Here is a 14,421-nt window from a genome sequence, read left to right as displayed (position 1 = left end):
GCAAACCCCTTAAAAACAGAAACAAAAGGAATGTACACTGTTCATAGACTTTGGTCTACCTCAGGTGAGAGCTGAGAGACTAAAGATGGATGGATAGATAAACAGATGGACAGAGAGGATTGATTTTTGATTAACTAGATGTGATGGTCCAAACCTTTCATCCCAGCACTCGGGAGGCAGAAACAAGCCACTCTCTGTATGTTTGAGACCAGCCTAGTTTACATAGCCAGTTCCAGGCTACATAGGGAGACCGTGGCTCAAAATAAATAAACAAACAACTTAGATATAAATTTAACCCTTTCAAAGCTTGGTAGTAAAATTACACGTTGTGTAATTGCTAGTTTCTTCTGTGTTGTTTTGTTTGTTCACAGTTCCACCCACCCCTGAAATAGATCAAATGAAGAGCTCTTTATAACAGATTTGTGAACCAAGTTAAAGACGCTTTATTTCTCCTTTACCCTCCAATTTGCATTAATTGGGAGCAGCCGTGAAACAGTGCCAACCTCACCTCAGGTCAGATGACTAAACAAAATGAACCGCTTCACGCCCACAAATAAATGTATCCCAAGTTGGAATGTGAATCAGTTACAAAACAGTATTCTGTTGAAGCTACAAAATAACCACACTAGTAACATATTTGTGCCCCAATTTTAAAAGGTGTAAAAGACACACAGTTGTTCCAGGAAAGGCTTTTCATTATGATTTTGGCCAGTCTCCTTTGAGCTCTGAGCAAATTCTCAGTTCCCTGTTTTCTAAAGAGAAGAGTTGAAGCCAGATGTGTTTAGGTTGGGAGGGTCCCTTCAGCTCCCTTCTTTAACTGGCCTTCAGCACAGCCAAGTCACCACTGCGCTTGTCGCCTGGATTGACTCGAATGAGGTTGCTCCTCGGGAACACACCATGAAAGAGATGCTGTCTGTGTCACACAGATTCTGGAGGCCACTTCCATGGCACCCAAATCTCAGGTTCTTAACAGTTTCAGCTTTAAAACTAAAGCTTGTTCTCAGGTATTCAGAACAAGCCTATGACATCAGATTCCCCAAGTGGAACCCTCACCAGTGTCTGCCTCACTCTATGCCTCCCCCTTCTGAATCTGGAAAACAAGTCTGTTAATACTGTCTGTCTCCTGTGGTCACTGTGAGGTCTAATGCATGTGAAATTGTTTCTACAAACCGTAAAGTTACTTAGTACTAGTTTATGAATGAAGTTGTTACCTCTGGCCCCTGCACTCTGGAGCCTGGGGCGGAAGACAGAAGGTTCTGAGACAGCCCGGACGATAGAGTGAGTTCCAGGCTGGTCTTGGGTACAGTATGGGACCTGTCTTGAATAGAACAAAGTAAAATAAAAATAAAAATAAATTTAATGTGAATTATGTGAGGCTTTATATTGTTTCCATGTAACCAAGTTCAAATCTATTCCTTAGAGTCTAAATCAGAATGAAGTTATTAAATTAAATTATATCCATATATATTGAAGTTTGATATTGTTTCTACAAAAGGCACTGTTTATTTTTAGATATTAATGTCAAAGCTAAGAGTATGCATGTACTTAAAACTGCAATAAAACCAAACAGCTCCAAACACAAGCCTCTTTGCTCTGTTGACTTCTTCTTTGGAAATGCCTTAAGAATACAGCATGTTTCTCCATGCCTTGGTGTCTAGTCCAATACTATCAGCTTTTCTACTCATTGTGAGTTCACGTTGGAGGTTTTAGATTAGGAAGGTATGGCAAGAGCAGCAGAAAGGGATTTTGTAGAAAACAGGTGAATACAATTTCAGAGTCATCTTTAATGGTTTTCAAGTGAAAGATGTTAGCAATAAATTTTAATAAATTATAATAAGTATGTGTTGCTTGTATATGCATGGCATGTGTGTTCTGCATGGAGGCATACTATGGATGAATCTTCATGAAGACAAGGTGAGGCCTTATCAAAAAGCCCTGAGTGGGGCAGTCGAGAAAATCTGCACATACCCAACATGCATTGCACACTGTTGAGTGACCAGGAATCCCTTTAATGTGATAAACAGAGCTTTTCTGGTGTTGTAAACACAGGGCCGCAGGGCAAAGGGACAGTAACTGAGTGTTTATGCATTGTGATGGGGAGGGCTCTTGTCCATACTGTGGAAATGGAGGGAGGGAAGGAGGAGGGTATGAAAGGGTCTGTCGTAGAGGGGCAGATGTGATTAAAGTACATTCATGAATGTAGACAATATAGCAAAGCCCAGAACTTTGTACGGTTAGTGTATGTGGTTTAAAAAAATGTAGACGAAGGCATGCAGAGACAGAAAGTCACATCACACAGTAAATCTAAAATGCCCAGGTTGTGACGGTGGCTCAGTGAATAGACTTCTTGCAAGAATGAGGAGCTGAGCTCGGGTTCATGATATCCTGTGAAAAGCTGGGCATGGTGTGCACGGGAGTCACCCCTGCACTGCAGGCATTGTTATATCACGAGAGGAACGAGCATAACCTATGCTGGAAATGGTCTGCCTTTCTAGGTGTTCTTAGGGACATAGTGGTTTTTACTTTGGGGCTCTTTTGCTCTTCTCCATTACCCTTCCCACAACGTCAGGGGACCAGCCCATCCCCGGCCAAGGAACCTTGGAAGATACACTGAGACGAATATGCTTGAGTCTAAAGTAGGTGGGAGAGGGAGTTTCTTGGTGAGCTTAATCAGCACATGACAATTTCGTAATAGAAGGTTTATAACACACACCAATGCAACCAAAACTACCAAAACCCAAGCCAAGCAATGGTGGCTCACTTTTGTAATCCCAGTACTTATAACAATGAGGCAAGAAGATCACCATGAGTTTGGGTCCAGCCTGGACTATAGACCGAGTTCAAGGACAGCCTAGGCTACAAAAAATGAGACCTTGTCACAAAAACAAAACACAAAAATCACCCATAAGCACACAGTTGTCATGGATACATATATATTTTTGTGAATACAAAAAAAAACAAACAAACAAAGACTGGCAATTTATACATCAACTTATGAGCCAGGCTTGGGGCGGGTTATCAAGGAAATTTTCATTGTTTTGGTGAAACAGACATGAAAGGTGGAAAAAAGCCATCTTCAGTTGTGGGTGTTGGGAATCCAGATATCTATGCTTCTGACCTGTGACTGTGACTTCTGAGTTCCCCACAACAATCACAAAAATTATAAGGCTGGAGCTGTCAGACATAGACGCTGATGCTGCCCCCATTGCCGTCTGCTTCCAGCAGGAGCCACCTTGTGTTTCTATCTGCAGAAAGTGTCCCCCATGGGCCACACAGAATAAACTCTCCAGGCATCTCCACTTGGGGCTGAGACGAGGCCCCCTCTCACCTGCACCAGCACAGGGGTGCTGCCTCATCCCCAGGAACAGGAAACGGCCTCTCATTAGCATAAAGCCTCCCACCTCCTGTAGGCCTCTTCCCAGGCTGGGAATGTAAAACTCTTGGGTGTTGTTCTTGAAGCCCCATAGAAAAGTAGGTCTTTGGGAGGCAGGAAGGTTGTCGCCCGCCTGAGCTCTGTGATTACAACCTAGTGTTTAGTGTCTTCCCATGAAACTATGTCCAGTTCAGAATGAGATTTCATCTAAGTCCATTTGCATTTATTCAAAATCGGAGACAGCTCTGAAACCCAACCCCATTTAAAGACAAGAATGAGAGCAGGCACTGATTAATCAAATGTTGGGGAACTTAAATCTAAAAAGCAATTTGTATTTATCTCCTTGTGTTTCCTTTTTCCCAGATCTGTGGTTTCCATCTCGTCGGAGGACCTGAGCGGTACCGAGCTTCGCACATGACTTAGTAAGGTCAGATGTCAGCCTTGCTGGCTGTTTGCACTTGTGGTTATTTTTGCTGTTAGTTGACCCTTTTAACTTCAAACCTGTGGCATTGCCACTTTTTAAAAATTTTATTTAGCGTAACTGAGGTGGGTAGTCCTGAGAAGTATAAGGTCGTCTGTGGCTAGAACTCTATCCAGGAAAAGAAATGGGTAAATTTGCTCAGGAAGAATGGCAGTTTCAGAATCCTGGATGGAAAGAACCATTCCTCTTTTTTCACAAGAGAATTGGGCCTGAAGAATCTGATCCCATCTCAAGTATCTTTTCCTTGAGTGCTTAGAAAAAAAGCCCAAGGATTAGATAAGCCTTGGCTGGAGCAAGCAAAGAGGAGTGAGCAGGTGCAGGTGGATGGAGGTTTCCTGATAAGTCCTCTGGACCGCCCCCTCCTCCTAGAGGAGTGCGGTAATAACAATCACCCTGTTTCAAATGCTGGGCTCTAATTAGGAAGCCGGTTTGTTTTCATCATTAGAACAACAGTTTCCGTTTGTCTCGGCCTCGAAGGCTATGTCAGCCCTCTCCTTTCTGTGTTTAGTATTTTTAGCCGTTTAAAAACTCACCATTAAAAAAAAACAAGAAAGGCTTTCTGCTTTCTGGCCGTGGGTAGTGTGCAGGCCTGGCTTGGGTCTGCTGGAGTCTGTGGCAGCGTTGGCTGGCAGCGGCAGGGTCTTTTGAATGCTGTCTTTGTGCCTCCCTTGCCTGTGGCCTCTGGCCTATTGTCTGGGCACCTTGGTTGGGCTGGTGCTGTCCGACTGTAACCAGTACTAATATTACAGTGCCTGGTGCCCAAGCCCTCCCTTGGGGGCCCCCAGTCTGACTGTCTCTGTTTCCCAGCTCTCTCTCCAGGGCTGCCACCACTCTTATCAGAAAACAATATTGGAAATTTATGGACTGTCACAAAAAAGGGACCACTTAAGGATCTTGAGATTTGTGGTTCTTTAATATAAAATGCAATGATTAATATTTCCCATGCTGCTAACATAAATAGCTCTTTATTAACTAATTCCCCCTTTACCAAATGCAACTTTTCAGTGAACCCCAATTTGGACAACATGAAAAAGGACAGCTGTGCTGTTTGAGGATGAGAAGGGTAGCTATGAGCCTCCCACCTCGGCTTCTTCCTTGTCCCTCCCCCAATCAAACTGGCATCTGAAGTTTCTACCGCAATGCAAACCCCAGGGACCTCAGGATACCCATATTTCTGCAGGGTGGCCCTTTGATTTCAAACATAGAAGCCATGGAAGTTTCTGTACATGCTTAAAGCATGAAGCATTAGACCCAAAGGAGCAGTCTATGAATCCATTGTTATATATTTCTAGAAAAGGCTTGGACAATCTATAGAAACAGGAATTAGTGCAATCGATATTACCTCAGGGAGAAGGGGGAATTGGCCAGGGGCCAGAAGCACAAGGGACTTGTCTGGAATAACAGGGAATAACAGGGTGGAATAACACCTTTCTAGAAGTGTGTCCCATGTGGCCTGTGTCAAAACTATCTGTGTGCTCTAGCCTACAAAATTGTCATTCCATGAACAAAAATGATAAAGAGGAAAAGCGCATGACAAATAAGCTAGGTCTTTACTGAATGAAAAGACCGTAGCCAGATACTTGCATCTGAACACCTTCTCAAAGCCCTGTGGGCTGCCTTGTGGCCCTGGTTCTCAACACAATTTCTGAAGTTTGGGGAGACCTGCTGTCCATGTAGTGCCTTCTTTGCCCAATAATCACTCACCTAAAATAATAGTAACAGCACCATATTTTTCTTAATCTTCACTACTCTTTGGATGCTTTTCAATGGCTGTAAAATACAAGATTCTGTTCATCACCACAGAGACTGAGGTTGAAAAGTGGAGCTCTGTATTATCTATAAAACAGAAGCTCCTGGACTCTGCCACTTACTCTTGGCTATCTATCTGTCCTGGCCCTGCACCCTGCTGTGACATTTGACCTTCTCTCAAGCCCCTGCTTCAGCCTGAAATATGTCAGACAACTCTCCTTAAATCTCTCCATGCCTTTGTTTAAAGGTTAGCAGTAAAATGGAAGGTGACCATTTGGGGTGAAATGCAGCTAAGGACTTAGACCAAGGAAGATAAGACTCAAGGCCCACCTTGGGGAAACTGATGAGAAGCAGGTAGAAGTTATGAAAAGGAAGTAAAGGGACCCATGAAGGGGCCTCAGGGAGCAGAGCAGGAAGGACATGAGAGGCTCAAATGTCCCACCCAGCCTTTGAGGCCATAGTACTTTTCTTCAGACAGGACAAACAGTCTGGTACTTGGAGAGATTTTTCCAGCGAAGGGCCAAAACAAAGTCTACCCCCAACACATCCTCAGGAACACAAATTTAGTTCACTAATGAAGCTATGGTAAAACTGAATCATCTGTAAAACATTTTTTTAAATAACCAGAACATTTTTTAACCCACACATGCCGTATTTTGCCTGCACATGATGCAAATTTCCTAATCAAACCAAATTTAATTTAGCAGATTTTCTTCCAACCGGCTTAACGTGCATGAGAGCAGAAATGGAATTACTTAATATATGAATTGGAGCAGCATTTGCTCCCTTATGATTCCACTTATTTCAAGTCATTAAGAGGCAACTTAACCAAATGGAAAATACCAAGCCAGAAAGTGCCTATCTTCTCCACTCCAGTGACAGGGAATATTATCTTTCTAGAACCAGAGTTTGGGACATGCCCCACCCCCAAATCACACTCTTACCCCCACTAGTGCAACATGTGGTTTCAGTTATTCATGAGAATGAGAGTAAGCATAAAATGTCAATAGTTGAGGTCTAGTCTATGGATATTTTCCCATTGATTTTATTTTTACCATTTAAATGATATACCTAATATAACCAAGTTCAGTCAAGTGTGATGTCTTATACCTGTAATCTTAGCATTTGGGAGGATGAAGCAGAAGAATTCTCCATGAATTCAAGGCTAGCCTGGGCTACATAGTGAGTTACAGGCCAGCCTAGATTGCATATTAAGACCCTATCTCAATACATACATACATATATATGTGTGTGTGTAAAACTATTATGTATTATATTTATGTAACTATTATATATTACATAAATATATATTTTTACACACACACACAGAGGAGAGAGAGAGAGAGAGAGAGAGAGAGAGAGAGAGAGAGAGAGAGGGAGAGGAGAGGAGAGAGAGAGAGAGGGAGAGAGAGAGATTAGGAAGATGGCATAGTCCAATAGTAAAGTTTTTCCTATACAGCATGAAGACCTGAGTTTGGTCTCCAGCATCCTCCTAAAATGTCAGACAGAATGGCATTTTAATCACATCACTGGGGAGGGAGACACAAGTGGGTCTTTAGGGCTCACTAGTGGATCTCAGTGAGAGATCCTGTCTCGAAGAACAAGGTGTATAGCTCCTGAGAAATGATACAGGAGGTTGACCTCTGACTTCCACACATGAGCATGCAAGCACACCAACCCTCTCATATATGTATTTGTGTATGAGTATACATATGTTATAAACATATACATATGCATACATATATATTGCATGTATTGTGTTATATATGTATATATAATTAAATTCACAGATGTTGAGTGCAGAATGCTGGTTGCCAAGGCCTGGGGGAAGCTAGTAATAGAAAAATGCTATTAATGGATATAAAATGTATGAAAATTATATCAGTGGATAAAAGAGTAAGCTGTAAACATCTGCAATACCACATTGTATACTATTACTTTGCAGTTCCCAATACTATACTGTGCACATAACAAAAGGGTAGATTTCATATTAACTGTTCAGACCACGTTAAAAAATAAATTAAAATTAATGTAAGATGAAACAAAAAATTGAAGAAAATGAAGAAGACTGCTGTTCTGTAGAACAGTCTAGAACTCAAGCAGGCTGCTTGCAGGGTCAAGATTGTGAAGTCTCCTCGTGTCCTTGCTTCCCACCAACTATGTCTCTTTCAGGATGAATGTCTCAAGGACTGTTCGGGCTTGCATCTCTAATGTCTTTTCCATCTTCCTGGAGCCTCACCTACCTAACTTGCCCCCTACACCTGCTAGATCTGCTCTTGCTCTTGATTTTTTTTTTTAAATAGTAGCCTGAACATATTCAAACGACACATTCCTGGAAAGCTTTTAACAAGGGGGGTATCCTGTTAAGAGTTTTCCCCTTCCGCTTTCCTCCAACTGTTTTCTCTAGTGTTGCTACTGAGCTGAAAAAACGACCCAAGGCAGTCTAACAGGACAGCCACCACTTCATGCATCTTTCCAGGACAGGCCAGGAAGGTGGCCCGGAGCCATGACTGAAGACTTCACTACCCACTGATAGAGCTAGCCTTAACTAGACCTGCCAACCTGAAACTAATCCATCTGTCCTATCAGCTAATAGCTTTGTAAATAGCTAAATTTGCGATGACAATTTAGAGACTGCCATATGAGGAAACCGTAAGAAAACTATAGCATGAACACAGTTTCTTTTTGTAGCAGGAGGCAGGGTTCTCTGGTTATCAGTGTGCTGACACTTTCTACATTGCTGTTCTTAGCAGTTGGCTGCCTCCTCCAGACTTCTTGGTTCAAGATTCCTGCTGGAGCTCTAGTTTTTACACAGGAATTCTAGACAATAGACAAGATGGCTTGTGGAGGTTAAAAGCACCATGTGGTTTTTGTTTGTTTTGTTTTGTTTTTTTCCATTTCATGATCTTACCAGAATTCCAGCCTTACAGCTATCTACAGTGCCGTCCACTGACTCCTAGCTGCAAAGGAGCTGGCCTGACAGAGTGTGGAAGCCGGTCCTGAAGGAACACCCAGACCCATCAGCCTAGTCCCAATTGGGCAGCTGGTGGAAGAGAGCTCTCTTCCAAGAGAGCAGGTGCATCAGCTACCTGCTTGTGCACTTTAAACCTCTGTAAAGAATGTACACTCATCTGTCTGCGTGAGGGATGGTTGCCTATTCACAAGCATGTGCATGTGTATCCAGGGACACCCATCTAGACATCAGCTAAGCTTTAAAAAAAAAACAATGTAGACAAATGAAAGTTTCCTGTCTCTTTCTAATCAGAAAATCACCAAGACTCCCATGATACAATTCATCAGCAGCACATAAATAATGCATGGCTACAGACACACACACACACACACACACACACACACACACACACACACACACACATTCAACAAAAGCATGGCTGGACACATCACACATATTCAACAAAAGCAGCAGGGCAAACCTTCCCAGAGCCTCACCAGCAGCAAAGATTTCCAAACACTGACAGGCATGAGAATTGCCTGGAAAAAAAACAAAAAACAAAAACAAAGAAAAGCAGGCAAAAGTACAGGCTTTTCAAGGGAAGAGGGTGGTAGTCAAGGAAAAGTCATAGGACAGGAAAGACAGTGGAGGAATCTTCATAAGAAACTAAAGGAAGTGTCAGGATGGGGAAGCAAGTGACTGTTTTTCCTCCTCTTCCTCACTGCCTCCTCCCCCACACCTTCTCGCTTTCCCTTCCTTTCCTATTCCTTCTTTCCTTCTCTCCCTTCCCTCCCTCCCACCTCCCCCATCTTTCCATTTTGGGAGCTATGGCTGCATGCATTTGGCAACTATATTTTCATAAGCCATTCATTTTATAGGCTTCCAAATGACAAAGGTTTATCCCAAACCATCATCACGTCCTTTCCGTTAAGCTCGAGGCAACCAGGTGATGCCATTGTAGGTGATAGAATCAAGGCCTGTCTGTGGTGTTGACAGGATGGAGCCAGAGCCCTCTTCATGACTATTTGGGATTCCTCCTACCCTGTAGTACACAACACTCCCTGGTAAGCACACTTCCCTTACGTTGGAGATTCATAGGGCTGGGCAAAAATGACCCAAGTCTGTCGGTGCAAACTCTGTTGTGATTTGTGTTTAATGGTTTTGGCTCCTATGCATCACTTTATGTTATAAATCAGCTTCAATCGTAGAATCTTGGATTTGTGCTCCTAACCCTTACATTTGCATTTTGGAAGTTGAATATTATCCTGTCTGCCCACCTACCCATGGCAAGGAACAGGCTAGTTGCATCTACTGCTTGCAACTCCAGGTGTCTTTATGTAGCTTGCTGAGGCAGGTGCTGTGATTTCTGCTGTAATAGCCTAGATCACATCTCTAATTAAAGATAAATGCCTGTATGCTTGTATAGTGAAAGTATGAAGGCACACATGGGAAAAACACCAACTGTAACCCCGTGGTTAACGTGCTGAGAGAAGGGGAGAGAGGAAAGCAAGGTCGTTAGTGGTTTGCTACACATTACTCCTTATTGAGAGATGAAGCACATGTGGGTGGTGGGCAGGTCTGTGTGTGTGATGGTGCCTTGCCTTCTTTTAAAGCTGTCTTACAATTTAAATACCCTTCTTAGGGGCAACATTATCTAAGTCCTTGAATTTATCACTTTTAGTCTTGAGCAGTTTGTGTTTCTGGAAATGTAGCACCTGTTAGAGTTGTCCAGAAGGCTTCTTGACACAGTATCCTGGGTTCCACATGTGGGTTGAGATTCCACAGGTGGTGAGGCCAGCTAAGAACATACATCCTAACAGGTTCCCCTGGGATATAGACATTGCTGATCCAAAGAGAGCAGTGACATCCAAAGACAGTGATCCTCTTGGACACTGATCTGAGAGAATTGTTCAGGCTGGTCACATGCTGTCATTCATTAGACCAATGTTTGCTTGGTAACTAAGTATTTGGCTCAGCACTGGAACTAGCCCACGTGTCCACCATAGAAGAATGACGATGTTCTCTCTCATGGAAAGGAGCTGACCTGGTAGTGTCACTGGTGCCCACTGGAGGCCTGCAAAAGGTGGCCAAAGAAACAGATCACTGTTTGTACCACATCATAGTGCTGCTTCAGTAGAAATATGAACAATGTGCCCAGAGATGGGCAGGACCCTCAGACAGAGGCTGGAACCAAGGCAGGAAACGGGGCAAGGTTCCTGAAGGATAAATAGGACTCACTGAGTCTGGAAAGGTGAGGAGATGTCATCTGGGGAGTGGAGAGGGCAGTGGCAGGCAGACAAAGGAAATGGCACACCCAGAAGACACAGAAGTATAAGGGGAGATTAATAAAGCAACTGTTACAGATAAGATTCAAATTTTAGGATGGCTGGGTGAGAGCGGATCACCAGCACTGAGACTGTGGAAGTCAGTGTAAGACTCTCACATTGGACCTGATGGCAGGGGAGGACCATTTAAAACCATTTAAAACTAGACAGATAGTTTAAGAGTACTGACTCACATTCCAGAGGATCAAGGTTTAATTCCCAGCACCCACAAAACAGCTCACAAGGGTCTGCAACTCCAGTTCCAGGGGATCTGATGCCTTCTTCTGGCTTCCGTAGGTACTCTCTGCACATGGTGCACAGACATGCACTCAGGCACACATACATTCATGTAAAATAAATAAATATGTTTTTTTTAAAAAGAAAAATTAGACACAGCAGTGGTTTTATCTGGTTTTATATTCCAGCAAGAGTCTTATGGCTAAGATATGTCACGCATAGGTCACAGATGAGACTGGCCACAGTAGGCCAGATAGGTAGCTATTCTTTAGCTTCTGTGTAAATTAGTGAAGGCTGAATTCAGGCAGTTCCAGTGTGAGTGGAGGAGACGGAAGGAAGTCAGAGACTAGTCAGAAAACAGAATTGGTGAGCACAAGGATCGATAAACTGCAGGAAGGGAGAGAAAGATCGCCAAGTGGAGACTTTCCTGGGCACATTCCCCATCACTCACAAGACTAGACACATCATACTTCTCACTGGCCAAGAGGCACCTGTCTTCATCAAATCAAACATTGATTTCCTTAAAAGATGGATTTTTGAAGAACTCTTTTTTTCTTGTCTAAGGATAATATATTTTCCGATCTTATTCATTATATTTTTTCTTATTTCTTATTTGCCTTTGATCTAGCATTGGTTGACTGTTCTCTCCAACAGAATCAGGTACCTCAAGACACCTGCCAGGCTCTTCCCTTGCCTCTTAAAAGCTTTGATCCAGTTATGTCCTGTCATTAAGGCTGACCTGAGCATATCATTTAACTTTATCATTTGTTACTTTTCTGCTTCGTGATAAAACACCATTACCAAAAGCAACTTATGGAAGGACGAACATGCTTCCATGTGCCACCATGCCAGATTTACTCTCAGACTCTCTACGCTATGCATGTCTCTTGTCAGTGGCACATGGAACCTGTGTCAGTTTCTTTACAGATAAGTCCTGGGCACCTAGAAGCATGCTGTTTTGTGGTTTCTCCCATTGTTTTGACAATTAGATATTCCCTCATTTGGAGAGGCATTAAATCATTAATATCGTGTTGTTTTTTTTATAAATGTTTCCTTAAAATGCTCTCCTTAAATACTGTCCTTAAAATACTTTATTGTCTAGAGATCATATATCATGTTCACACTAGAGTGTCTGGCCGGGACTTATCTAGACTGCTTGATTTTCCTATCATGAGTATTTAAAGCTCCTGCCTTTAATATTGGCCAGCAGTGTAAGAGCAAGTCTTTGGTTGAACTTGAGGCAGAATCTGAATTTGTTCCTTAGCAGTGGGAGAATGAGAGGAATGCTGTAGCATTTACCTGGGCAGAACAGAAAATAGTTTAGGAAAAACATGTTCATTTCTTTCATGAAATATCTAGTTCCCTAGTTTATGTTAGACACACACTTTAAGTGTAGTCGATGATGCTGTGGGGAACTCTTCCACAACATGTGCAGTGGCAACCATCTGCACAGACCACACTAGTGATTCTAGCTTTTTCTAGAAATGTAAGGAGTCTGTCCCAAAGTCAGCAATTTCTGCTTTGCAGTAAACTTCCTGCTACTAGCAGATACACGAGCTAGCCATCAGCAGCTCCCTCTGGGAAAACCTGTTGTCAAATAAATAAGCTTTTCTCTGTTCTCTGCCAGTAGGAAGTACTATCAGTTATACCTCCCTGAAGAAACATCCAATTTATATGTGTGCCACAATATGTACACCCTAAGCAGATAAATAACAACCCTACTTAGTGGCTTCTAGTTGTGTTTTTGGCAAATCTAAATGAAAGACAAAGAGATGACAGTGGCTTTGGACACCTGGAAGCCTTTGATATGGATGATGGCGTCGTATCAAGCAGATTACTTCCTGCACAGGTGGAGAGAGAAAGGGTGAGGGGTGTAATTAGTCAGAACTGCTAACAGCAGCAGTTTCAGGGCTTCCCTGTTGCTGTTATTATTGTACGCAACATGTGGTTTCTTTACCAACTGTTGCTGTGTTATGGCTTATTAACACGTGTCTCAAAATTTGTCACTTCTACTTTAGGCCTTGACACTGTACAATCACCTCAAAGTCAAAATTACCCAGGGAGGGACAACCAGCAAGGATGGCAGTATGTAGATAGTCTAAATCAACAGTTAGACAGATCCCTGGTCTGGTAGAACTGTTAACTGTTAGCCGAGGGAGGACCGGTCACCTGCGTCCGTTGAGGGAAGCATTTAATTCGGCAGATGCCTTATCAGCAGTCAGCAGACTGAGGTCTGTGTTGGCAGCTCTTCACCGTGTGTTGTAGGGATTTCTAGTGTGGTTTGATTCTGTTGTAAATACCGTCAGGCACTCCCTCTTTCCCTTCATCTTCTCATCTCTCATCGCCCACTCACAATGACTGCCATGGTGCTAGGTGTACAGGATGCACATCGCAATATCCACCTAATACAGAAAAGGGTCATTTTGACTTCTAATCAGGGCTGATTAAACTAGTTGACACATTTACAAGGAGTTGAACACTCACATCAAACCCACAGCGGCAGACATACCAACTTGCAATTGAAAAACAGTTGGGGGAATGGAATGACCTGTAAGCTTTTTGGTTTTGCCATGAATATGGTTATTTCTACTTAGCAGCCATGGATTGACAGCAATACATCCTACTGTAAGCAAACCTTACTAAGTAGCATGAATAGTTACAGAGCAAATAAATGGAATGAAAAATATTTGTTGAGCAAAATCTGCCCATTCAAAATAGCTGCTTTGCGAACTAAGTCACAGAATCAACTTAAGATCCTTTTCCACCCAGTGCTACCCAAGGCCCAGCTGAGGTGTAGCAGGGCCCCGTTTGTTCAGACACAGGGAAGAAAGCAGCTATGTGCGTTTGAGAGAACTGGAAGATGGTAAGCTGCAAGACGACAACGTGGTAAACTAGTTGGGTACCGACTCCGAGGCTTCATTTCGGAACCCTCCTGTTGAGATGCATTTCCAAGGCTTCCTCCTCGAAGTAATCTGCTCCTGCACACAGTGGCTATTAGTATTTTTGGACACTAGAGCTGGGGACTCTGCGGTGCTCTCCGTTTCTACTCAAGTGTGCTGAGTGGCCTGACTTGACAGAGCAATAGACTGCCCCAGCCCTTGCCATCCGGTGACTTAGAACCTACACTCTAACCAGATCCCCGGGGATGTTTTTTGCACTGTCAAGTTAGGGCAGCCTGAGTCAGCACTCCATGCCCCTGCCCCATCTAGCTGGTGCTGGTGCTGCTACACAATCTTCAAAGAGCTTAGCATGTGCACGGCTCCTGCCTGGCTTAGAGTGTGGAGGGGCTGGCATTTTAAGGGAT

At 43.1% G+C, this 14,421-nt stretch overlaps 1 protein-coding gene across 11 annotated transcripts in view; it reads left to right on the top strand.

The window, feature by feature from the left end:
• Thrb (thyroid hormone receptor beta) overlaps positions 1 to 14,421 on the top strand; it is a 368,302-nt gene that overhangs the window by 151,251 nt on the left and 202,630 nt on the right. For 6 of the 11 annotated variants that reach the window (XM_052734042.1, XM_052734041.1, XM_052734040.1 and 3 more), the window contains exon 2: positions 3,737 to 3,800. The gene's annotated coding sequence lies outside the window, so the exon portion shown is untranslated. The remainder of the gene's footprint in view (positions 1 to 3,736; positions 3,801 to 14,421) is intronic. The other 5 variants (XM_052734047.1, XM_052734046.1, XM_052734044.1 and 2 more) reach the window with 1 other exon arrangement.

The sequence above is a fragment of the Peromyscus californicus genome, unplaced genomic scaffold (genome assembly GCF_007827085.1).
Source record: "Peromyscus californicus insignis strain IS unplaced genomic scaffold, ASM782708v3 Scaffold_12__1_contigs__length_115047231, whole genome shotgun sequence".
Classification (NCBI taxonomy): Eukaryota; Metazoa; Chordata; class Mammalia; order Rodentia; family Cricetidae; genus Peromyscus; species Peromyscus californicus.
This window is presented reverse-complemented; position numbering and strand designations above follow the sequence as displayed.